This window comes from Castor canadensis, chromosome X (genome assembly GCF_047511655.1).
Source record: "Castor canadensis chromosome X, mCasCan1.hap1v2, whole genome shotgun sequence".
Taxonomy (NCBI): domain Eukaryota; kingdom Metazoa; phylum Chordata; class Mammalia; order Rodentia; family Castoridae; genus Castor; species Castor canadensis.
In genome coordinates, this window is record NC_133405.1 from 20852114 (window position 1) to 20874285 (window position 22172).

The 22172-nt window shown below is 40.2% G+C and overlaps 1 pseudogene; it reads right to left on the bottom strand.

The window, feature by feature from the left end:
* Positions 1 to 306: 306 nt before the first annotated feature.
* Positions 307 to 22172, bottom strand: part of LOC109687850 (disks large homolog 2 pseudogene) — a 70723-nt pseudogene continuing 48857 nt past the window's right edge.

Below are 22172 nucleotides of genomic sequence, written 5' to 3' on the forward strand. Positions count from 1 at the left end.
GAGAAATTCAGCCACTATTTCTTTGCATACTTTTTCATCCCTGTCTTTTTCCTCACCTATTCTTCTGAGACTCTGGTGACATGAATACTGCATCTTTTGATACAGTACCACAGGTCTCCGACACTCTGTTTATGTGTTTTCAGTCTACTTTCTCTCTATTGTTTATTCTGGTTTTTTTTTTCCTGTCTTTAACTATCCTGCTTCTTTTCTCTGTTTCCTCTATTCTGAGCCTATTAACTTGGATTTTTTGGTTGCTTTTGTTTTACTTTTTCAGTTCTGAAATTTCCATTGCGTTGTTTAAGCACTCTAACAACTAGTATAGTATGTTTCTTTTGTTCTTCTAAATGCTCTTTTGTCATGGTCAGAGGTGCAGTAACTAATTAACAACTTTTCCTTTGAGTGAATTCAGACGAAAGGTCTAGAATGCCATTCCATAGGAAGCTTGCATTGGTTTTGTGTGTGTGTGTGTGTGTGTGTGTGTGTGTGTGTGTGCATATATATTCATTCTAAGGTATCTCCTTGGACAGTAGAAAATTCTGGTTCTAGCTTAATTGTTCAATCATAGGTTTTCTTGGCTTGTTCCTCTGTTAGATGCTCATTCATCTCCATCAGAGGTTCCAGAGACTTGGGCTTTGTGAAGATGGCCTTTGTAAACACTTGATAGCATTTTGTGACATGTCAAATATATGGTGTTTTCCCCTTCCTGCTACAAATCACATAGATCGCACATTGGTTCCATACAGACTGTCACTGTCATTGTATATAGATTTGTGCTCTTGGATATCTTTCTCCATTTATTCTTTGCAAATGACAGAGTGATAATCTCTGCCATTCACTTTATAGAATGAGGCACACAGGAACCAAGTTTATCAGGGAATTCAGATATCAAGTCATCATTGATTTGATCTTTCATGGAGTCCAGGATAATCATTGGCCAGGTATAGTTTATTTCCTGCATCGTGACAGGTTCACAGGAAAGAATGATGTCTCTTGTCCTTATTGGGGACCACCGATTTTCTGCTCACTCTACTTGTTCTTGTAGAATGGGAATTTTTATGAACGAAATGAAACTCTTTATGCTTGTGATTGAACAATCCATTTGAATCAATCACTCAGGTGTTGCACTAAACATCACTGTCTTCAGTTGGGTGCATTGCTTTCTTTCTACCCTCCATTTGCAGGGGTGGTGCCCATCTCCTCATGACTCTCCAGTGTGACTCTTGCTGCTAGTCATCATCAGAGACATTGAGAACATGGAGACTATCTCCATATTTAAAACTAAGTCCTTACCTTGGCAGTCACTGTCCTTGCTTTTGTCATAGTCAAACATGGCTCTGACACAGAGGGAGCATTTCTGACTGATTCCAGGTACCTGGACCTGAAGTTCGTGCTACATGGCCCATCATCCTGGGTCGTGGACTTTAGCTTCAAATCTAACACAATCACAGCAACTTAGTTTTCAACAGAGCAGGCAGCTGCTCTCCAAATTTAGCTCCATTAACCCCCACTTGGTTCTCTCTATTTTCTGTTTTTCTGAGTGTTCTTGGCCTTTCAATATGTTTGTAATTACTTGTTCAAACACTTTTTATAATGGCTGCTTTAATGTCTTTGGTGAATAATTCTAATATCTGTGTCTGCTGTTGGCATTCCAATATCAATTGGATTTTCTCATCCAAATTGATATTTTCCTGGGTTTTGATATGACAAGTGATTGCCTTTTTTGTTTGCTTGTTTGTTTTTATAAAAAAATTCAAGTGATTGTCGATTAAAAATTGGACATTCTGGGTATTACATTATGAGACTCTGGATCTTATTTAAATCTTCTGCTTTAGAAGACCTCCCCTGCCCCTGCTTTGGTGGTAGAAGAGACACTACCTCATTGCTGCCAGCTTCAAGTGGAATTCCCAGATCATCATATGGTCCCCACTGTCACTGTGGGAGAGGGGACTTAATTACACTCCAATCTTCCCACTTTGCCCTCTCAGAGACCACATTGGCTAAGTGAGGGTGAAAGTTCAGGCTCCCCACTCAGCCTTTCCTTATCTGTCTGGAAGCTGGACCACACATTTTTATGTGTGAGGGTTTGGCTGGAGGAGAGAGCAGCTGTGGATGAGTTTTCTATCCTGCTATGTTGCTCCTTTTCTGGTACTTTGGTTAGAGAGCAGACTTTTCTTGGGGCTTTTTTGGTCTGTGCTCATTGGTGTGTCTGAGTTGCTGGCCTTTCTAGAACCTGGCCTGGGATAGATGAGGCAAATGGAAAGTGGGAGGAACTCACCAATATGTTTCCTTAGTCCCCAAGGCCCCAAGTATTCTGCTCTCTTTTCTCTGTCAAGACCGTCTTATGTTTGTTTTAGATGTAATGTTCAGGGTTTTTAGCTGTACTTGGCAGAAAGAATGGGGAAAAGCACTTCTAATTCATCTTGTCCTGGAACTGGAAGTACAGAATCATCTACTATGGCTTCTACCAATTTTTCTAATTTTCTCCATGAAGGTCTTGCACAACTGTCCTGTGGATAACCATATTGTTAACGGTGATAATGGAGTGGGCGAAAGTGGTCACCACTCTGTAATGGATGTAATAGAGAACCTAAAGATACTTGTTTAAAAGATTCCAAGATGTTTCTTGGAATGCTACTGCTCATACTACTAGCTCCTCATTAACAGCATGTACTTTGAATAGTATCACTCCTTTTACAAATTTCATATTCTGACTGGTAATTTCTGGTCTATATGACACTGATTCCTCATATTATATATCCAGCACCTTTGTTGGATGCTATCATTAGTTCTAATACTGTCTAGGTTTTCTTGCATTTCCTATGTAGGCATCATCATCTGTAAGTATGATGATTTTTTCTTATCTATTTATCCATCCATCTGTATTTTTTTTCTTTTTGATTTTTTGAGACAAAGTCTTACCATGTAGCTCAGGCTGGCCTCTAACTCATCATCCTCCTGCCTCAGCCTCTGGAGTGCTGGAATTATAGGCATGGGCCACCATTTATTTTCTTATGCTATTTTGTTTGCTGAGATGTTTTATGCTTTTTTTGTGAAGTTGGGGATAGAACCCAGGGCACGTGGAGATGATACTGAACCACAGCCCCAACCCCTGTTTGCTGAGTCTTAATTTCAGTTTGAACACTGGGCTTTGAGCTCGCAAGGCAGGTGCTCTACTGTTTGAGCCACACCTCCAGCCCCTTTTGCTTTGGTTATTTTTGACATTGGGTCTCACATTTTTTCCCCAGGCCAGCCTGGACTGCAATCTTTCTATTTTAAGCTTACTGCTTAGCTAAGATGACAGGTGTGCACCACCCCAGTCAACTTTTTCCATTGAGACAGGGATTCACAAACATTTTTCCCAGGCTGGCCTAAAACTGCAATCCTCCCAATCTCAGCCTCCCAAGTAGCTAAGATTGCAGGTGTGAGCCTCTGGCACCTGGTATGAGTTCATCATATTTTATATCAGAATTTTGTATCTATATTCACAGGAAGATTTGACCAATGTTTTCCTCTATTGTGCTGTTCCTGCCTAGTTTGGAGATCAAATTATATACCCTTACAAGAAAAGTGTGAGGATTTTTATATCTTCAGTGTTTATATTGCCAGACATGTAACATTCGGGTTACTATATTATCTTGTTGGTGTGTTCCCTTTAATGAGAAGTACCTCTTTAACCTTAATGATATTTTGCCATGAGGTTTTAAAGTCTTATATAAATATAGTTATACTAGCTTTCTTTTGGTTAGTATCTGCCTGGTTTCTATTCTTTTACTTTTGAACTTAAGACTATAAGACTTCAGCTTGAATAAGCCCATATCATAAAATGAATAAAAATAAATATAAATTCATAAACATCATAGTGAAAACAAATAGAAAATACTTAAAGTAGCTAGAGGGGAAAGATGTATTGTATTTAAATACTTAGTGACATGAAAGAATAAAAGGACCAGACTGACAATAGATAACAAACAATTCACTTCCCATTATCAACAATGGAATATTTACAAAGTGCTGAGGGAAAATACCTATTAGCTTAATATGGAGTTGAGTTGTCACTAACAACTGAGGGCAATTAAAATGAAGTCTTTCCAAAGACTAAGAGTTTGACGGTAGTAAATGTCACTAAAACAGCTATTTCCCCTCAGCACTTTGTAAATATCATTCCATTGCCTTCTGAACTTTACTGTTGACAGTGGGAAGTGAATTATTATCTAAAATCAGTCTAGTCCTTTTATTCCTTCATGTCAATCAATTTTAATGCAATCTCTTTTCTTTCTAGTTTAAGTATTTTCTATTTTTTCACTATGATGCATCTGGGTTTATATTTGTTTTTATTCATGTTATGACTTGGGCTTCTTCAATCTGAGTTCCTATAGTCTTACATAAACTACATTCACAATACATGGCTTTTAAAAAGTGGGTTAGGATCAAAAGACACTACCCAAGGTGAACCTTCTAATAATCATTACTATTTTCCCCAGTTGTTTATGATTGTCTTGTCTATACACACTTCAACACCTTTCTTGTTTGTTTGGTTGAATCTCCTCTTAAGATTTTTAAAGCATTCAACTTTCACAGAAAGAACTCTTCATTTTCACACCTATAAGCATCTTTTTCAGAAAATTCGTTTAAGTCATATAGCACAACTGACATAAACAATATTGAGAAGGAACACACTTGGCTCTTAGTAACTATGATACTTAATTGGTGAGCAAAAGGTAAGTTAGAGAATGACCTACTAGCTTAAATGCTGGTCTGAACTTAGTGAGATGCTATCTGGAAGAAGAAGGAGAAGGAAGAGAAGGAAGGAAGGAAGGAAAGGGAGAAGGAAAGGGGAGTGGGAGGTAAAAGGAAGAAGACAGTGGAATATTTAAGACCCAAGAGGAGATGCCATGATTGTAGATGTAAATTTGGTGATCATCAGCATATAGATACTGTATAAATCCATAAACCTGTACCATATGACCCAGGTTGTAGGGAAACTGGAAAAGATGGCTGAGGACTTAGCTTGGGATCCTTTAACATTTACAGGTCAAGAAGAAAAGGGGAAGACATCAAAAGAAAAGAAGAAAAAATAAGCAAGGAAGAATAAAATCAGGAATTTATCCTAACAAGATCATTGGTCAAGCATGTAAAGATATAAATGTTCAAGTATACTTTCACAGTATAGTGATCCCTCAGTTTCTAGAAAGCATTGGTTCCAGGACCCCTTGTAGATGCAAAAAATCTGTGGATGCTCAAGTCCCTTATACAAAATGGTTTAGTACTTGCATTTAACCTACACACACCCCCTCACATACTTTAAATCATCTCTGTATTACTTGTAATAGCTGATAAAATGCTATGTAAGTAATTGTTATACTGTGTCATTTAGGGAATATTGACAAGAAAATAGTTATGTGTTCAGAACAAAAGCAACCATTGTAGGCCTAACTACATAGTATATATCAGTAACAAATAACCTTTTTATTTTCTTCAAAAAAAAAAAGGTGAATCTGCAGGTGTGGAACCCATGAATATGGAGGGATGATGGTATTTTTTATAATAGCAAAAACTGAAAATAAGTGTTTATGGGAAGATGGTTAAATAAATCATGGTACATATAAATAACTGATAGACATTGAAATGATGATATAAGTCAAATATTTATTGACATATAAAGAGGTCCACAAGACATTATTACATGAAAGAGCAGGCTCCACAATAACGTATATAGTAGGAGCCAATTAATGTAAAATCTTAGGTGCATATGTGTTTGTGCATGTGTGTAAATAAGGTCAGGGAAGTAGTTTTACCTTTCTACTTTATTGAGGTATCCTTTGACTCTAAAACAGCATTTAGCATAAAATAGGAATTAATAAATATTTATTGAAGGAAGGAATAAATGAATATGTAATATTAACCAAGATGTTAAGAGTGGTTGTCTCCGGGTCTTGCAACCAGAGGCGGTTCATTTTTCTTTCTCTTCTATTTTGTTTGATTTCTTTTTATCAGGAAGAAAATTCTTTTTGAAACTGCTGTCACCCTTATCAATTACCTATGACCACCAAGTACCCCTATTTGGCTGAATTCAGAGCAAAGTAATTGCTTTGCCATTCCTGATCCATATTTGGGCAAGAAAATCAGAGTGATAGCAAAGAGATGTTGGTTCTTGGAGATATGGAGGCAGAAAAAGTGAAGTAAGAGGTGAAGACACAAGAGCTGTGAGAAAGAAAGACTTGTGCCTTGGAAGAGCTGGGATTTTCAAAGTAGAACAGCATAGCACAAGAAACTGAGCCGGGGGGGCAGGGAGAGCCTTGCAAAACCTAACCTGGGGAAGAGGAGACTGTGGAGCCCAGAGAGCACAGTGAGTTTTGCCATCTAAATTCTTGATACCCAGTTGTGAATGGAGTCAGGAGTTCATAAAGGAGCCAAGGTATGACTCTAAGATATGCCATCTGGTATAGAAATGCCTCATTTCCTTTGGGGAGAGCAGGTCAAAATGAAGGCAGCCTTCCATTTGAATAGCTTCTCTATTTTTTTTTCCCTGAGGTTGTAGAATCACAAATTGAATTATGTTCTTTGGTAATTGATTGCACCTCTTTGGTTGTTGTTTTTTTCTTCTGGTGTTACTGGGGTTTGAACTCAGGGCCTCACAGTTGCTTGGCAAGTGCTCTACCACTCCACCAACATAATTGAATATTCTTCAGGATTCCATGTATTTGTATGCCTACTCACTATCTTCCTCTCTGCTCCTGCACATTACTGTGCAACTCATTACCAGAGGATGCCTAGATTTCTCCAGTATGGACAGTTAATCTCTTGCTGGCATTTCTCCTTTACTGTACTATGCCAAATAACTGCTCATTTCCTTCTTGGCCTTGAGTTACAAAAATTTCTCTTCTGTTGGCCAAGCCTTAGAAAGTGCATGTTCCAGAAAAAGGGTAGTGGTAGAGATAGGGCTGCCAGGTAAAATATGGAACAGCCAGTTAAATATGAATTTCAGATAACCAATACATTTTTTAGTCTAAGTATATCCCAAATATTGTTTGGAACATACTTATACCAAAATCGAGTTTTGTTGTCGAGGTGAAATTCAAATTTAGCTGGACATCTTCTTTTTCTCTGAATCTGGCAATCCTAGATAAAGAAAAAAAGTCCATCTTGTGATACAAACGTTTTCTCAGTATTTTTCATCCAGAATTTACCAGATGTTTCTTAGATGGACTTTCAGTATACAAAAGGGGAAAATAACTAACTGATTAAGTCAGGATTAGACTCCAAATCAGTGCTAAGGCTGAAAATTCGAGTTTTGAAGTTCTCCAACACATGATCTAATTCAGTACTCTCGTTATCAATAATTTTTTGGCTGGAAGGAGACAAGATTAGAAGGATCACAAAGGCATGTATTTTCATGAGAAGTAAAATTTTTAAAAGAGACTAAAAGCAAGAAGTTTTAAGGTTTGACTTTTCTTTAGACTATGGAAATGATTGGGTCTACCCTCTAAGGTGGTGTTTCCCAAAGTACAGTCTCTGACTACCTACACGAGAATCACCTGGAAGAAATGAATGTGTTGGCCCTTTCAAGGACTGGTCTGTGGTTCTTTGTCTCATTGGCACCACAATCACTTCCTTCATCTTCAGAGCCTTTAGTTCCACTAACAGCTTTTATCCAGAGGGTCTCAATGACAGTGTTTGTTGGTTATTTTTCAGATTTGTTTATTCCATTCCATATTACAAAAATAATTTATTGAAATGAAAAACTGAAGAGGGATTTGACAGTTTCCCCCCACCAATATACCCAAATAAAGGAATCCAAAAGAACTGCTAATGTAAATTACCAAATTTAACTTGATCTTGAAGGTTGAAAAAAATCTCTGTCACCTTCATCTTGCATTGGTGCCTTGCCATTCCATGAAATTTATTCTTCAAGTCAGGTTGGTGGTTCAATGCCTATAAATCCAGCACTCGGAAGGCTGAGGGGGGAGGATCAAGAGTTTGAGGCCAGTCTGGGCTACACAGTGAGACAAGACCCTGACATACACTCACAAACACACAGAAACACACACACACACATACACACACACACACACACACACAAAATACTCTTTACTTTTTCTGGGCTTGATGACTCCAAAGGAACTAATCATATCTTAATAATTTGGTTCAGACCCACAGTGTAATTGCTCTATGTCAATATTGTCCCCTATCAGATTGGAGAGCCAAAATTATTATCAATATTTTAAGCGATTGAGGTCAAGAGGTACAACTTGACTTCCAAAGCATCCCTAGGACAAATGTATACTAGGGATGGATTTTTTAAATTGTGACATTATGATTATTCTCTATTAGAACAAAATAAATGTATTTTGATCGGTCTGCCATTTCACTGTTTATAGCAAACTTTCTCAGATTTGGTCAATCCTTAATCACATGCTAGTAAAAGTGTATATAAATAGTTTGATAACTCACCTCATATTACTAAAATGCATGTAACACAAGATGGCTAGACTATGCTGTTCTCATCTCATTACCAGGAACTCCGTTCTCCTTAGTGTAAGTGTTGTCAGTTGACACTTGACTAAATATTTCCTTCATACTCAGAACATTATAGTTGCATTTTCAGGCATCAAATAGTCCCAACTCATTCTAGAAATACATGAGCTACGCCCAAAATGCTGACAGCTGTAGCTTAGACCCAAAATAGTCAGGTCTGCTCAAGGAGACACATTGAGCAAACAGAACCAGGAGTTGGGAGGTGACAGCTGAACAGGCATCAGTAGGAAACTGCCAGGTTCTCAGATGATCCAGTTCGGGCTGGGGACAGACAGATTCTATTTCTAGAAATAGCATAGACGATGCCAACAAGTCATGGGACATAGACTATAGCATAAATTTTCCCTTCCATTTTCTGGAGAGCTTGGATGTATCTCAAGAACCTGAACCTTGTTTCAAAACTTAACATGTCTAATAAGTAATATTCAGCACTGACTTGTTGAGCACCTGTTGTTTTCAAGTCACTTTACTTGAGTCACTTGAAGTAACACAAGGCACTGAGGGAAAATACAAAAAAGTTTAAGACATAGGCTCTACTCACAGTTTTCACACCAGTTGAGGAAATAAGAGACATGTGGCAAAGTCCTATCTTGTGAGTAGTTAGGTTCTTCCTACGACAAAATCATTTATAGAAAAAATGCCCCTCAGCGATCCTTTGAGGACTTGGGATATAACTCAGTTCGTAGAACACTAACCTAGCATGTGAGAAGCCCCAGCACCACAGGCAAAAAATCCTTTGTAAAGGTGCCACATTGGAGACAGGCATATTATTTTTTAATAAGTCAGACATAGGTATTTTTGACTCCAACATTATGCCAGATCACTCTTTCTTTAGTCAAGAACCAAGCCAATTGGCTTATATTTGGGAGCTCCATATATTTAAGCATGAGAATCACATGTGAGAAGCCCACAGGAACTGACACCATCTGGGAGAACATCAGATTCACACCTTCCAGCTCAAGTTAACTCCATGCTTGGTGAGTGGAACAGCAGAGAGAACTGCCCACATGGTTTTCAGTCTCTCTCTCTCTCTCTCTCTCTCTCTCTCTCTCTCTCCACTGAATACTGATCAATTCATATAAAAAGGTGTGTTTGTGATATGTTTCTCCATACCCACATAACAAGGTAGGAGAGACCACACCAAGGTGAGCTCCACTACTTATTCAATGCATAATCTTCGCCAAGTGAACCTCTCTGAGCACCATTCCCTTATCTGGGAAATGAGGCTAGTAATTCCTTACAGGATTGTCCAGTGAATCAAATGTAAAGATGCTTGCAAAACACTTAGCCTAGTGCCTGGTAATATAAAAACCTCAATAACTATTAACTGTTACAGCAAGTGTTGTATTAAATGAGAGACACACCTTAAGTGCTGTAGAAATTCAAAAGAAGAACAAATATATCACTGGATGTGAGTTGGCAGGGAGGTTTCACGGGTGAGGTGATTTTTGGACTTGATGACAAATGGGTAACACTGGAGAGTAGGAGGGAGGAAGGGAGTGAAGGTAGAAGCATGGAGGAAGCCAAGGCATGGGCAGAAGTACATGGTTAAGACACCAGAAGTACGTGGTGATGGACGGGGAATCCTGTGTAGCGGGTAAGAGGTACTGTTGCAGGGAAAGGTGATGTGGTGCAATTATAGTCCTTGAATGCCTGGCTGTGATACTGGAAGCAGTAGGAATTGTTTGAAATTTTCTACGTGAGCATGATAGAATGATAAAATTTAACTAAACCGCCTTTCCAAATTCAGCCTATTTGTCAAAGTCCAGCTCACAGTCTTAGTGGACCACTAGAAACCTTAATGGACCACTTCTCCCTCCTTGTTCTCATTCTTCCTTTTCAAAACATTGTTGTCACTGATTGTCAATCCCCCTTCCAACCAATAATTTTGCCTTTAACCTTCTGTCACCTCATCTTGAGAACTAAATATTTGTTTTCTTTGTGTTGGGGAGCATGGGGGAAGAATAAGATATTTTCCTCTGAAGATAGAGCCCTGCGTTCAATTCCTCTGTCACACAGTTTAGCACATTGTGGACTCTGAAGGAATAATTCGCACATTCACTCAGTGATTATGGATGTGTCTAATTAGAACACAGCAAGATAAAGTATCCCTTAGACTGGGCAAGTACTGGCTCTATGAGAAAAAAAGTGAAACGAAAGAAAAGTGGACAGGCTTCCATATCATGAAAGCTCATTTCTCAAGCCCCAGTCAAGCTTTGAACATTTTCCTAAATGTCTTTGCCCAGGTTAGCTGAGGACCTGCCAAGCCAAACAAGGTTGGTTGGCTGGCTGGGCTAACTGGTGCAATGGCGGCAGGGAATGGAAGGCCAGCCAGAAAGAGATGCCCTAAGTGCAGCCCCAGGGGGCAGACCAGCTTCCTCGGGCCCAGAAAAGGAAGAGAAACAGCCTCCATCTTTAATCCCGATTATTAAGGAAACAGGTTCTGCTAAGAACAGTAGTCTCTGGGGGAAAAATTGACAGTCTTTGCAAATGGAACTTTTTTTTTTTCCTAATCTGAGGTCAAGCCTAGAAGTCGAACTTCAAAGGGACTGGGAGGTGAAACCTAGGTACAAAATGAAAAGTGAGAGCCTGTTACACCTCTGGTTCCAAAGAACCACATCTCTATGCCTTTTGTGATCTATTTGCCAAGCACTCGTCAAATGAAATAAGCGGTCTGTGCCAAATCTTCATTTGTCCAATGTGGACAAGGTTTTCTTATATAGATTGGATGTTAGCCTGCTTTGCAGAAGTTAGGGACATCTGCAGAAGAAGCCACTTGAAGCAGATTCTGGTTAGGACTTGTTTCTTCCTTGTGTTCAAAATTGTGTGATTGCTAATAACTGAGAACTTTGCTACCTGCCACCCTCTCTATGCCTCCAGCCTGCTCTCTGGATTCTCAGAAGGAACTGCTTGCAGAGCTGCAAAATGACCTCTTCTTTGGCCTGTACCAGTCAGATTTCCTCAGCCTCCCCATCTCTTCTAGCTGTTAGAGAGGGAGCATTCTGATTTAACTCTAGCACATTAAGGTCTAAGTGAGGTCATACACGAACTAGCCCAGGTGTGTTTGCATTTCCACAAGGGCCATCGTAAGGAAGAGAATTCTAAACAGTCCATTTTCCAGAATTATTTCAGGGCTGATGAGATGAATCTCACTAGACCAAGTCAAATATACCACATGGGTAACCGTTTCAGCCACGTCTGATGCTATTTCCTTCTCTTGCAATGTTCTGGCCTCTCCTATTTCTCTTTCCAAATTCTGTTTTTCCTTCAGGTCTCGGTTCAAGTCTTACCCATTAAGCATGCCCAGACTGCACCTGGCTTGAATGCCTGCTCCACTCGGAAGTCATTGCTCCTCACTTGTTCCATCTGGATTGGTTTGGTTTCCTCAGACAGATCCTGAGCTCTGTGAGAACAGGAATCATGTTTTAAACTTCTTGTCAATCTTCCACAGCTCTTGGCATGATTCTGGGTTCATAGGATGTGTACGAAAAACTTTTATAGAAATAGCCATTGCTTTTTCACATGTTTCTGATTTGAGTCATAGCAACTCTATAAGGAAGGGTGTCACTACCCCTATTTTACAGAGGAAGTTCTAAGGAAAAAAATCTCACTGCCTTAAGGAGAAATCTCCCATCTATTTCTAGAATTTCTCAATTTATCAGCCAGTATGGGATTTTTGAGTTTGGCTTCTGTTCTGAGCATAGTGGTACTAGAAATGTAAAATCAGCATAGACATGGTGCCTGCCCTCAAGTCAGCCATGGAACGGTGATCCCCAAACCTGGTTGATCATCAGAAATATCTCAGAAGCTGGCTGACACACAGACTCCCAGAGATTCTGTCTTAGTAGGTCTGGGATGTGCCAAGGTCTTTTCTCAAAGCCACCTGAGGATTTCTGATAATCAGTGATGTTTGGAAACCACTGCTCTGGCAATCCATAGCTTTTCATATATAGGATTGAGTCGGATATTTCCAGAAAAGTGGGAGGTACAGCACTAGTGGACATGGCATCTCTCAGATTTTATTTGTAATTGTTATATTTTTAGTTTGTGTATATTTGAAGGATAATATACATTCCATAAAGCTATGACTTCACACATTTCACTTTCCTTTTATTAAAAGTGTATTTAATTCTGGCACATGCTGCAGCATGGATGAATCTTGATGATGTTATGCTAAATTAAGTAAACTTTTTGGGGGCTAGCTTTAACTCTGGGTATCTGAAGAAGACAAATACTGAACAATTCCTCTTATATGAGGTGCCTAGAACAGTCAAAATCTTAGAGACAGAAAGTAGAATGGTAGTGGACAGGGACTGGAGTTAATCTTTTGATGGGTACAGAGTTTTGGCCTGGGAAGCTGAGAAGAGTTCTGGCGATGGATGATGTTTGCAGTCACACACCACCAATGTACTTTATTTATTTATTTATTTTATTTTAATTTTTTTTATTCATATGTGCATACAATGCTTGGGTCATTTCTCCCTCCTGCCCCCACCCCCTCCCTTACCACCCACCCTACCCCTTCCCTCTCCCCCCCACCCACTCCATACCCGGCAGAAACTATTTTGCCCTTATCTCTAATTTTGTTGAAGAGAGAGTATAAGGAATAATAGGAAGGACCAAGGGTTTTTGCTGGTTGAGATAAGGATAGCTATACAGGGAGTTGACTCACATTAATGTCCTGTGCATGTGTGTTACCTTCTAGGTTAATTCTTTTTGATCTCACCTTTTCTCTAGTTCCTGGTCCCCTTCTCCTGTTGGCCTCAGTTGCTTTTAAGGTATCTGCTTTAGTTTCTCTGTGTTGAGGCCAACAAATGCTAGCTAATTTTTTAGGTGTCTTACCCATTCTCATATCTCCCTTGTGTGCTCTCGCTTTTATCTTGTGGTCAAAGTCCAATCCCCTTGTTGTGTTTGCACTTGATTTAATGTCCGCATATGAGGGAGAGCATATGATTTTTGGTCTTTTGGGCCAGGTTAACCTCACTCAGAATGATGTTCTCCAATTCCATCCATTTACCAGCGAATGATAACATTTCGTTCTTCTTCATGGCTGCATAAAATTCCATTGTGTATAGATACCACATTTTCTTAATCCATTCGCCAGTAGTGGGGCATCTTGGCTGTTTCCATAACTTAGCTATTGTGAATAGTGCCACAATAAACATGGGTGTGCAGGTGCTTCTAGAGTAACCTGTGTTACATTCTTTTGTGTATATCCCCAAGAGTGGTATTGCTGGATCAAATGGTAGATCAATGTTTAGCTTTTTAAGTGGCCTCCAAATTTTTTTCCAGAGTGGTTGTACTAACCACCAATGTACTTAATACAGGTGAGCTGTATGCTCTAAAGTGATATTTTTGATACGTGTATTTTACCATAATAAAATGTGTTTAAATAAAAAGCAACATAGCAAAGTTTTAAGTAAGTAAATGTAGAACCAGGCTGCAGATGTGGCAAATAGGAAGGTGTTTTGCAAATGACTGGTGTTTGAGACACAGTGTTGCAGTCAAATTTATTTTACTTAGGAGGACAAGAAGGCCCAGAGAAGGGAGGTAAACTTGCCAGGCTGTCACACATTGAGTCAGTGGCAGGGCCAGGACTAGCAGCCAGATCTCTTGATTTCATTGGTATTTTAAAACCCGTATCATCTAATTACTTGCTAAAATATGGTATAGAAAACAGGCACAGGAAGTGATCCTTGTATGCCAGAGAAGTCACGATGAGCTTAGTGGAAGAGTTGTGACTTCAAGAAGACCCTAAGAGATGGAAGGACTTATAAATCAGAGGAGCTGGAAGGGGGCATGAACACAAACAAAGGCCTGAAAGCAAAAGTGAGTTGGTTTCTGGTGAAGATGGAAAAGTAGAACTCTGACCAGAGAAGTGGGTTTATGTTTTGAACTATTTGAAGCCTATTAGTGATAGATAAATTTAGACTTCATGAAATAAACAATAGGCATTCCCTGTAGAATTTTGAACAGAGGTATGACATACTAAAAGTAGGTTTGTAGAAAGGCTCATCGGGTCGTAACCAAAAAGATGGATAGAATGAAACCAGACTGAGTGGACTCTTCTATGAATCCAGCCATGATGTGACAAGGACAGGAACTGGGATGGTGGCAATGAGAAGAAAAAAAGGCGAACCAAAGGCTAATTCAGAGGCAAGTTAAAGGTAGCACAACCAGAACGTCGTCCTCCATGAAATGGTAGATGAAGGAAAGGCCTTGGAGGATGGGGTCATGGTGATGACTTGAAAAACACAGGACAATTAGATGGTTAGGGGCAAAGGTGAAACATCTGGTTTTGGACATGGGAGTTGGAGGTTGTCGTGGAACTATTCAAGCAGCTAGAAATACAAGATTGCAGTTTTTCTTACGGGTCAGAGGTCATTAAACTCTCATTTTAAATCTGGATACTTTTCACAGGATGGTGTTCCAGCGACATTCTCATTTTTATTTAGTGTTAATTTATAAGACATATTGTTTTCATAAAGAAATTGTGGTGTAAGACTTTGAACACAGGGGAGCAAGCATTTAAATGCCTTCAAAGCCAGAAAACATCAAGGAAAGGGTGTGAATGGCCCAAGTGAGTAATTAGAAAATTTCTCTTCTGGAAATAAAAGAGAAAAAACATGGTATAATTTCAAGTTGTCTTTTCTTGGAGCTGTAATGCATATAAGGATTTAGTGTCCTTGTCACCCAATGCAACCTTTCAAAGAATTGCTGGATGATATTTAGTAAAGAACCTTTGGGAACCTTGTCTGTAGAATCCAGCTTCCCTGCAATTAATGCAGCATGCCAGCTGCTTGAACAACTCATGCAATGTAATACCGCATAATTTGACTGAGTGAGAAAGGGAGATTTGATAAGGTTTGCTGCATTGTCTGTTACATACTTGCTCAGTGGATGAAAAGCTATATCCCCTTAAACATGACTGACAAAACTTTTGGACTTGCTAACCCCAACAATTTCATCTCAGATTTCTATGACTCAAATGACTGGAAACTGTCCGAGTTGGGGAAAACAGCAGGTCTAGCAGAGGCCCTGGTGTGCTCTTAGAGCAAGAGAGAAAATGGTTTGCTCTGGACACATTTATAGAGGGAAGGACTGCGGAGGCTTCTGCTTCTGAACCTGCTTCTTGGAGTCAGGGCTGGTCATAAGGGGAACACTTGAAGCTTCTCTTTAGCTCTTTCTCTTCTCTTGTCTTCTGTCTGTCTCCTCCCAGTGGTGTTCAATAGCTTACAGGCTTACTTCTCAGTTCCCAGATCGATCATGCAACTCCAGGTCCACACTGTGAGGCCTCTCCAAAACTATTAATAACTACTGTGTATTGAGACAGACAATTTGTCAGATGTTGCACTGGGTGATTTATAGGCACACTATCTCATTTAGTCCTAAGACATTTATGAGTAAGTACTATTAGGTCCCCATTGTACAGATTAGAAAGCCGTGGCCTTTTAAAAGGTAAAGTAGATTCTACTAAGGCAGAAACCCAAGCCAGTGCTCTTTCCATTATGGCACCCTTTGTCATGGAATGATAGGAAAGAAAGGGGCATAACCTAGTAGCCAAGGCAACCAGATCCACTATAGCAGCTATTACACTCTGATAGCATGTTTTTGAGCAATGCCCTTCCTAGAAGCCCTTAAATCTGCTCCCTAAGACAGACTCCACTGATGGCCTAAAGGAAACTGGAAAGTTGTTTTCTACCTTGACCTGGGTAAGGAAAGAGTTTTGCTTCAACAAGAACTTTCAATCACTCTTTCGATGCTTTCAGGTTAGGAAACTAGCACACATTTTCTTTGGGAGTTTCCAGTAATTTTGAATTTTCACTTTGATGCTATCTACCTCTGTCCTGCATAATCCCTTTCTACTTATATGTCATTGGTCAAAAGAATGGCACAAGATTTGAGGGATGATTTATACCTTCCCCCGTTAAATTTCAAGTCTCTTGAAAGGATACACTATTATTTCTTCTTCAATTATCACTGAATTCCTATTGCCATTAGTTCATTCCATTCATTTCCAAGATGAAGGCTAAGAATCATGATTATTGGTCATATTGGAAGAAGAAAAGAGCAAAGAGCCACCAAGATGCAATTGGGGAACTGGAAAGAGACAACCAAGAGAAGCCTCAGCCCTTTCCCAGATTCATCAAAGGTCAGCTCAGGCTCTGAGCACATGGCTCTCTGCAGCTGACTAATGCAGTGCTTAAACTAAGGCTTACTATCTTCTGCTTCTGCTTCACAGACAGTTGAAGGAGAATCTTTACAATAATCCAAGTGCTGTCCCACCTTGAGGAAGCTGACCATGGCTGACCCACTCAGAGTAAGACTGGGTTTCAAGGTGTTTGATCAACTGTGGACTGGGCTCACACTAAGCACTTTGTACTCTCTCCCTTTGTCCTCCCTTTGACAAACAAAAGATGGCTGACTGAAATGAAGGAAGATGTTTAACCAGGAAATGGAATCTTTTCTTCATGTATTTACTTTTCAATAAAACTAACCAGCCCACATAAGAGTTAAACCAGTAATTCCTTGATATCCTTCTCAGTGTACCCAGCAAGACATACTCTTGGCCATCCAACCATAGAACACCAGAGCTGAAGAGGAATTCCAAAGCTGTCTAGTCCCACCTTCCCTTAATTATATAGATGGGGAGCAGAGACATCCTGAGAAAGAATGGATTTCCTCAAGGTCATGCAGTGACTTAGTTGTGGCTAGAACCCAGATGTCCTGATTCATGGATGAGCTCTATTTCCCTCCATCATATTGTAACCTCATCAAGAATAGACTAAGGGCCTCTGATTAAGGGCTTCTAGCCTTAAATTCATTTCAGGTTCCAAAGTGGTCTCTCACCAGCTTTTAGGACTCATTTAGTAATCCAAGTCTCTTTGGATAGTGCCTAAGTGTCATCCTGGATTGCTCTCCCTAGATTAGCAGCCATTCAGGCCAGGATGGAACATTGCCACAAAATCAGTCCTTCCTGGCTCTGCACTATGAGTAAAGGAAAATGAATGTCTCTGTCTTCTGTCTGGGGCTCTCAGATTGCTAAACAGATGTCTGTCTTGAAATGATTCCTTAGATACTGAGCAGGAAAAAATATCGGTTACAAGCCCTGATGAGGGCACACAAGATTTTAGAGTGTGAGAGAGCTATTGTTGCCTGGCTCCCTCTTCCCCGCAGAATCAAACGTACAAAACACTGAATTTATTTTCCTTTTCAAAAAAGATATATACAGAGACCCCCCCACACACACACTTGAAACAGCCTTGTGCACCTTGTTTATTTTTTAAATTGACTTTTTAACCCAAGCTTGAGTTCCTCACACAAAACCATACCTCATTCCTCCACCAGATATTAGATTCCAGGCACAAGTTTTTCCATTCACATGGAATAATCACCATGTGTTTCTTTGCCTGGTTTACCTCCCCTTTCTCTCAGACCTGTGGTCCATTGTAGATGCTATTTTTGGAGCTAACCTAAGTAAAAGGACAGTGACAGTGGGCTGAGGAATTTGAGAAGGGGCTGATGTGGGTGGGGCAAGGCTCCTGTTTCTTTTTAAGCCTCAGCCCAGTAACAGTAACAATCTGATGCTACCACTAATGCTTAGTTCCTGTTGGATCCACTTTCAACAACTCAAATATAGCAGGGGACACAAGTCAGAGCATGTTCCTCAGGAAGTGCACATGGCATGTGGCCACTCACCCAGCAGGGACAGAGCTACTCCTCTGTAAAGGCTGACAGCTGCTCTGTGGAGGCCCTCTGGAGGAGCTAGGCAGCCTTCCATGAGAGGGAGAAAGCTATTTATTCTCCACCATCCCCCTTTGCCATCAATAGAGAAACTCAGGTTTGTGTAGACAAATCTCAAATAGCCCCGTGTACGCTCTGTGGTCCTTGGGGCTCTTGTGGTACTCTGTGGTTTGCTACTGGGGCCAGTTTGAACAGAGCTGAACTAGGTAACTATCTACACATTCTACACTAGAGCCACTAGGGCTCTAGTTATCTCTCCTCCCCAGCCATTACGTTGTCTGAAATCCTAGACCAGATGTGTCAATCACAGAGACTGCCATTTCTGTCATTTCCTTTATAGGAAAACTACATGAACCACATTCCCTTGCTGAAGAAAGTGACCCTAAGCTATTCCTTGATAATGGAGTGGTGACTTCTTAGGTCATAGATGGGTACCTGACCCAAGGGCGGTTAGTTCCTCAGCTGTTGGATGACCTTTGTACTTGGTGGCCTGCGCAAGAAAAACTACTTAGTAGGGCAATGGAAGTAGCTAAAACAGATGATCTGAATTCCTAAGATGGAGTGGGAAATATAGGGATTTCTTATTTTATTGGCTGCAGAAGTATGAATAAAAAGACACTGCATCAAAACAAAGACCAACTAAAGTTTTGCATTTGTTTGTTTAAGATGGGGTCTTGCTATGTAGTCCTTGAACTCGCTATGTATCCCAGACTGGCCTCGAACTCATGATCTTCCTGCCTCAGCCTCTCAAGTGCTGGTATTATAGACATGTACTATCATACCCAGTTTAGACTGCTTTTTTAATGGCAGAGCACTCAATAATACCCTGGCTATTGAAATAATGACACCTGATTCCTAGAACTCTCTTAGTTCTTGAATGATGCCAATTATGGTGTTCCTATTAGAAGTTCTGAAAAGACATTCATTTGCCTTCATGTACTTGGGGGTCAGACTGAGCTACACAAAAAGGAAACCTTCTGTTGAGGCTGATGAGGAGAAATTTTTAGCACCAGGTGGGCTCTTTTCCCTTGAACTTGATTTAGACTGTTGTTAAGTCTACTGATCTCTTACCTATCATATAAAAGTTCCATCCTCAATCTTGTTCTCTCACTCCAGCCCTCTGTTCGAATCTGATCTAAGATTGATCATCACTTGATGTGGTCATTTTCCCATTAGGATCATAAGATTACCCTTTCTCTTTCTGACTGGGTGTTCCAACTCAGATCAGTCCAGCTAGGAAGTGTGTTCTTGCCTGGAATAGTCATGCCAACTTAGCTTTCTTCTTCAGATCTAGAACAAGATGATCGAATATGCCCAACTCAATTTTCTAGCCTTACCCGTGGTAACCTACACTGACTGACATTGACACCAAGTAAGGTTGGACAAAGCCAGTGTTGACTTTCTGGCAGCTCCAGAAGCAAAAGGCATTTCATGGGAGAGTAAGCCTTTCAAGCCTTTAGCCACAATAGTTAGTGTGAATAGTTTCACAGTATTTTTCAAGCCACACAGACACTCCATATTTTGGTTCAGTGTTATGGACAGGACTCTGGAACAACCTCATCCCCAATTTTACTGAAGGCCAGTCCCATCATCTGTTTTAAATCTGTGCTGAATTAGCCAGAGAAAGATAAATGATACAAGGCAACTGTTTGCAAACCTCTGGCAATCCATGGTGGAAAAGACTTGTGGCACTCAGATCTTTGTGCCATCCTATGGTGAGAGCTAACCAGAATGGTTTCTGAAAAGGAACCCAGATTCTAGTCTTTTCACTCTGTGAAATTCACCTGTCCACGTTTGCTGTTTACAGTGGCTAGTGGGTAAGCCCACAACGATGGAGAAAGGTTCTACATGATGTCTATGACCGGGCGTATGGAGACTATGAAAGATCTGGGCTAATTCCAGGCGCCATTAAACTAAGTCAAATCCCACTTTAACTCACCATCCCAAAATCAATTTTGTAGCTTCAATCACAAAACTTTGAGGCTATGGTGCCCTAGGTTTTTCTTTGTGTTCTGGGACTTCATGGAAAATTCTGGAGACAGAGGGAGGGATGAAGAAAACATTGAAACTGGACAAATAAGCCACATACAATATATTCTTTTAAAAAATGAAGGACAGAAAGATAAAGCAGGACCTTTTCAGGGGTGGGTATCAACGGTGGAGGGGCATAAGGAAAGGGTGAAGGTAGGTGAATATGGTGGAATATTTTGTCTTCATGTATGAAAATAGAACAATGAAACCTATTGAAATTATTCTATGAAGGGGGTAGGGGGAAGGAGGGAGAATGATGGAGGGGGTGAATCTAATTAAGATATATTGTAAGCACATACGTAAAAGTCACAGGGTATCCCCCTGTACAACTATTATATGCTAATAAAAATAATAATATTGATAGGGCTGGGAGCATGGCTCAAGCAGTTGAGGATCTGTCTAATAAGCACAAGGCCATGAGTTCAAACCTCAGTACTGCAAAAAAAAAATATTGCGCATACCTCCTGGGCTTAGCTCTGCCACTGATGAATTAGGCAAGGATGAGATGACATTTTGTTTCAGAATTGAAGAGTTCACATGCTTTACTTTAACTCCACTTACTGTCTGAGTTTGGTTTAAATGGGACATTTCACCTAGGCCATCTGATTGGCTTGCATCCTCCAGTCCAGAGCAAACAGGGAGATACTTGAGTATGGCAAGACCAGGATCCAATAACCCTGGAGCAACTGTGAAGAAGCCTTTAGCCAGAGGGCTCTTCCTTGTCCCTTGACCCTGTCAGACCTTACCCAAGCATACTTGCCTACTTGATGACACCAACAGCCTGAGTTTCATGCCCCATCTAACTGCCCTACTCCTCCAAGTGCCCACCACCAGATAAATTAAATCAGGCTTCACACATAAACAGAGCATCTGGAAAGGGCCTTAAAAATCACCTTGCTCATTCTGGGCATGGTGGCACACACCTATAATCCCAGAATTTAGGGCTGAGACAAGATGATCTCAAGTTTGAGGCCAGCCTAGTCTATATAGTCAGTTCCAGGACAGTCTGGGCCACATAGCAAAACCTTGTCTGAAAACACACACCAAAAGATGACCTTGCCCAAGCCAGATGTGGTGGTTCATACCTGTAATTCCAGCTACTTGGATGACTGAGCCAGAAGGATCCCAAATTCAAGCATAACTTGGGCAATTTGAGACTCAGTCTCAAAATAAAAACTTTAAAAGGGAGCTGAGGTTATAACTCCATGGCATAGGGCTTTTCTAGCATGTGGGAGGGCCTGGGTTAAATCCCCAGTATCACAAAAAAAAAAAGAAAGAAAAGAAAAGAAATAAAAATCACCTTGTCCAGAAGAATGTCAACAAATAAATACAGAAGAAATCAGAATTAGAAAGTCATTTTTCAACCATCGTCTTAATAATGGATTTAGACAATGACCATCATGTGTGCTGAAAGTGTAGGGTGGAAGGCTATGTTAGTTTGATTTCTTAAGTTATGTGGTGTATGCTCAGTTCTCCATTGTAAAAGCATTTTCCCCCTTGGAAATTACAAGCCTAACAACGATAATGAATAAAGAAAAACTGAAGCAAACTTTTCATTCAATCAATATTTTGAGGCTCCTACTTTGTGCCTGGTGTGGTGCTTGGCACTTAGGAGACATCAGTGAATAAAACAAAAGATTTCTGCCTTCGTGGAGGTTATATTCTACTTCATATTTTTATCTTAGTCTTCTTCATCCCTATCCTCATCATTGCCATTTCATTGTACTCCATTTCTCTTACACTTGTGATTCTTTGCAAGAAGACTCCTCAATAGATATACTGAGGATCTGGCACAGCATACGTGCTTAGTAAATAGCTGTATTCATGTGTGTGTGTGTGTGTGTGTGTGTGTGTGTGCATGT